This window comes from Stenella coeruleoalba, assembly GCF_951394435.1.
Source record: "Stenella coeruleoalba genome assembly, contig: scaffold_159, whole genome shotgun sequence".
Lineage (NCBI taxonomy): Eukaryota > Metazoa > Chordata > Mammalia > Artiodactyla > Delphinidae > Stenella > Stenella coeruleoalba.
The window spans coordinates 291,275-296,304 of NW_027646447.1; the positions used below are offsets into that span (position 1 = coordinate 291,275).

At 59.9% G+C, this 5,030-nt stretch overlaps 1 long non-coding RNA gene across 1 annotated transcript; it reads right to left on the minus strand.

Moving 5' to 3' along the window:
• Positions 1–622: 622 nt before the first annotated feature.
• Positions 623–4,765, minus strand: LOC307181102. The gene is made up of 2 exons (XR_013825905.1): positions 4,057–4,765; positions 623–1,486 (listed from the first exon to the last, which is right to left on the minus strand). It is a non-coding gene; the product is annotated as an uncharacterized lncRNA (long non-coding RNA).
• Positions 4,766–5,030: the final 265 nt, after the last annotated feature.

Sequence of the window (5,030 nt, forward strand, 5' to 3'; positions counted from 1 at the left end):
TCATAGCCACTTAGGCAGGCATTCGAAGAAGTAGAGTGTGTTTGGGTGCGTGTGTTTGAATGCATGAAAAGGAGACCGAGAAGTCCCTCCGTGGGATTCAGATGGACTCCATGTAAGTCTGGTGTCCAGGAGCCAAGGTCCCGCCGTCCCAAACGGCTGCTTGGCTGCTTCGGTGTGTGAGTGTAGGCCTGGGGCTCTTCGAAAAGGGATAGTGGGCCTAGAGTCCCTCAGGTGGCTCTCCTATGCATGCTTGACTTCTCCTGTGAGTTCCTCATGTGGAGCCATTGATCAAGTCAATGCTTCCTTCCGACAGAGAGAGAATTCTGGAGGAGTGCTCTTCCTCGAGGACCAGAAAATCAGAAAACCCTTTCTGTTTCTGTTTCCAACCAGATTCTGTGTGCAAAGTGCTCTGGGATCCAGCCTAGGACCTACCTGTCCATAGAGAGAGCTTCACGTCTGCACTGCTGCACAGGTAAGGGAAAGCGCCTCCTGCTTTCAGGCGAGCCCTCCGGGCATTAGGATACAGTTTGGACATTCCTTTTCTTCTGTAGCTTCCGTGGAAAGTGCCCTCTGGTCAAACCCCTGGAAGAGAACACGAGGCCCAAAGTGTGTGTGTGTGTGATGGCAATGTGTTCTTTGCCTGTTCCGCAAAGGGCCGCCCCCCCCCCCCGCCCAAACCTTCCGCTAACCCCTCCTCTCATCCCATCCCGTACACTGACTAACGAACACGAAGCCGTCCCCTAACAAACAAACACGTCCCCTAACCCGTTGTCCTACCCTGAGCTGTACCCTCCACCCTACCCGAACCCGTAACCTAAAACGCAACGTAAGCCGAACCCATTGTCGGACCCTAAACTGGACCCTACACCGAACCCGTTCCCTTACCCGAACCCGCAACAGAACCCTTACCCTAATCCGAATTCATACACTCACACTAGCACGTCCCCTAAAGCAAGCCTGATCCCGAACCCGTCCCCTAATCCGTCCCCTAACTGGAACCCTTCCCCTTCCCCTTCCCCGAACCCGTCCACTCACACTAACCCATCCCCTGACCCTTACCCTAACTTGGATCCGAATCTGTACCTTCAACCGTAACCCTCATACTAACCCACACACTAACAAACACTACCCCGTAGCCTAAAACGTCCCCTCATCCTAACCCATTGTCGTCCCCGTTCCCTGACCCTACTCCGAACCCGTCCACTACCACGTCCCCTCATACGAATTCGTGCACTGACAGTACCCTACACCTAACACATTGTCGGACCCTAACCTGTCCCCTCAACCGAGCCCGATCCCTAACCCTACCCCGTCCCCTAAGCCGAAACCCTCCACTAACACTTACCCTCCCCGTAATCCGTTTGCGTACCCTAACGCTAACCCTAGTCCTTACCCTAACCACTAGACTTCCTACTACCCCAGACCCGAACCCGTCCCCTAGCCCAAATCCCTTGTTGGACCCTAAACTGGCCACTGAACCGTCCCTCTTCCCTCGTCCTCAGCAGAACCCTCAACCTTACGCTAACCCAGACACGAACACTCATCTGTACCCTCACACGTACCCATTCCCGTACCCGTACCCTAACGAGGCCTCGAAGCCTAACTCGTTGTCGTGCCCGGACCTGTTCCTGAACCCTAAACCCACCCAAAAGCCCTTCCCCTAACTCGTACCGTACCCTCATCCTAATCTGTACGCTAACCCGTACCCTAACCTGGACCCTGATCCTTGAACTACTCCTAACCTGGACCCTAACACTGACCCGTTGTCGTACCCGGACCTGGACCCGAAACCATATCTCTTCCCTAACCAGAACCCTTCCCCGACCGTACACTCACCCTCACCCTCACCCTCACACTAAGCCTTCTCCGTAACCTGGACCGTTGTCGTGCCCAGACCTGCCCCCTCCCCGGTCCCCGTCCCCAATCCTAAGGCGTCCCGCGCCGGGTCCTCGGACCCTCCCCCTGTGTCCTGCCCTGCCGTGCCCTGCCCTGCCCCCTCCCCGGTCCCCCGTCCCCAATCCTAAGGCGTCCCCCGCCACGTCCTCGGACCCTCCCGCTCTGCCCTGCCCTGCCGCCTCCACGGTCCCCGTCCCCCGCCACGTCCGCGGACCCTCCCGCTCTGTCGTGCCCTGCCCTGCCCTGCCCTGCCGCCTCCCCGGTCCCCGTCCCCCGCCACGTCCTCGGACCCTCCCCCTCTGTCGTGCCCTGCCCTGCCCTGCCCTGCCCCCTCCCCGGTCCCCCGTCCCCAATCCTAAGGCGTCCCGCGCCGGGTCCTCGGACCCTCCCGCTCTGCGGTGCCCTGCCCTGCCCTGCCCTGCCCCCTCCCCGGTCCCCCGTCCCCAATCCTAAGGCGTCCCGCGCCGGGTCCTCGGACCCTCCCCCTCTGTCGTGCCCTGCCCTGCCCTGCCCCCGCCACGTCCTCGGACCCTCCCCCTCTGTCGTGCCCTGCCCTGGACCCTAAAGCGTCCCCGTGCCCTCACCCTCACCCTAGCCCACGCACTTCCTTACCCGAAGCCTTACGGTAACCCGTCCCGGAATCCGAACACGTACGCTAACGACACTCCCCCGTCCTGGTTTTGCCAGGCTCGTGATACTACTTGCCAAATCGCAAAGCAACCATTTCTCACCACTATTCTCTCTCTCTCATAGCCACTTAGGCAGGCATTCGAAGAAGTAGAGTGTGTTTGGGTGCGTGTGTTTGAATGCATGAAAAGGAGACCGAGAAGTCCCTCCGTGGGATTCAGATGGACTCCATGTAAGTCTGGTGTCCAGGAGCCAAGGTCCCGCCGTCCCAAACGGCTGCTTGGCTGCTTCGGTGTGTGAGTGTAGGCCTGGGGCTCTTCGAAAAGGGATAGTGGGCCTAGAGTCCCTCAGGTGGCTCTCCTATGCATGCTTGACTTCTCCTGTGAGTTCCTCATGTGGAGCCATTGATCAAGTCAATGCTTCCTTCCGACAGAGAGAGAATTCTGGAGGAGTGCTCTTCCTCGAGGACCAGAAAATCAGAAAACCCTTTCTGTTTCTGTTTCCAACCAGATTCTGTGTGCAAAGTGCTCTGGGATCCAGCCTAGGACCTACCTGTCCATAGAGAGAGCTTCACGTCTGCACTGCTGCACAGGTAAGGGAAAGCGCCTCCTGCTTTCAGGCGAGCCCTCCGGGCATTAGGATACAGTTTGGACATTCCTTTTCTTCTGTAGCTTCCGTGGAAAGTGCCCTCTGGTCAAACCCCTGGAAGAGAACACGAGGCCCAAAGTGTGTGTGTGTGTGATGGCAATGTGTTCTTTGCCTGTTCCGCAAAGGGCCGCCCCCCCCCCCCGCCCAAACCTTCCGCTAACCCCTCCTCTCATCCCATCCCGTACACTGACTAACGAACACGAAGCCGTCCCCTAACAAACAAACACGTCCCCTAACCCGTTGTCCTACCCTGAGCTGTACCCTCCACCCTACCCGAACCCGTTCCCTTACCCGAACCCGCAACAGAACCCTTACCCTAATCCGAATTCATACACTCACACTAGCACGTCCCCTAAAGCAAGCCTGATCCCGAACCCGTCCCCTAATCCGTCCCCTAACTGGAACCCTTCCCCTTCCCCTTCCCCGAACCCGTCCACTCACACTAACCCATCCCCTGACCCTTACCCTAACTTGGATCCGAATCTGTACCTTCAACCGTAACCCTCATACTAACCCACACACTAACAAACACTACCCCGTAGCCTAAAACGTCCCCTCATCCTAACCCATTGTCGTCCCCGTTCCCTGACCCTACTCCGAACCCGTCCACTACCACGTCCCCTCATACGAATTCGTGCACTGACAGTACCCTACACCTAACACATTGTCGGACCCTAACCTGTCCCCTCAACCGAGCCCGATCCCTAACCCTACCCCGTCCCCTAAGCCGAAACCCTCCACTAACACTTACCCTCCCCGTAATCCGTTTGCGTACCCTAACGCTAACCCTAGTCCTTACCCTAACCACTAGACTTCCTACTACCCCAGACCCGAACCCGTCCCCTAGCCCAAATCCCTTGTTGGACCCTAAACTGGCCACTGAACCGTCCCTCTTCCCTCGTCCTCAGCAGAACCCTCAACCTTACGCTAACCCAGACACGAACACTCATCTGTACCCTCACACGTACCCATTCCCGTACCCGTACCCTAACGAGGCCTCGAAGCCTAACTCGTTGTCGTGCCCGGACCTGTTCCTGAACCCTAAACCCACCCAAAAGCCCTTCCCCTAACTCGTACCGTACCCTCATCCTAATCTGTACGCTAACCCGTACCCTAACCTGGACCCTGATCCTTGAACTACTCCTAACCTGGACCCTAACACTGACCCGTTGTCGTACCCGGACCTGGACCCGAAACCATATCTCTTCCCTAACCAGAACCCTTCCCCGACCGTACACTCACCCTCACCCTCACCCTCACACTAAGCCTTCTCCGTAACCTGGACCGTTGTCGTGCCCAGACCTGCCCCCTCCCCGGTCCCCGTCCCCAATCCTAAGGCGTCCCGCGCCGGGTCCTCGGACCCTCCCCCTGTGTCCTGCCCTGCCGTGCCCTGCCCTGCCCCCTCCCCGGTCCCCCGTCCCCAATCCTAAGGCGTCCCCCGCCACGTCCTCGGACCCTCCCGCTCTGCCCTGCCCTGCCGCCTCCACGGTCCCCGTCCCCCGCCACGTCCGCGGACCCTCCCGCTCTGTCGTGCCCTGCCCTGCCCTGCCCTGCCGCCTCCCCGGTCCCCGTCCCCCGCCACGTCCTCGGACCCTCCCCCTCTGTCGTGCCCTGCCCTGCCCTGCCCTGCCCCCTCCCCGGTCCCCCGTCCCCAATCCTAAGGCGTCCCGCGCCGGGTCCTCGGACCCTCCCGCTCTGCGGTGCCCTGCCCTGCCCTGCCCTGCCCCCTCCCCGGTCCCCCGTCCCCAATCCTAAGGCGTCCCGCGCCGGGTCCTCGGACCCTCCCCCTCTGTCGTGCCCTGCCCTGCCCTGCCCCCGCCACGTCCTCGGACCCTCCCCCTCTGTCGTGCCCTGCCCTG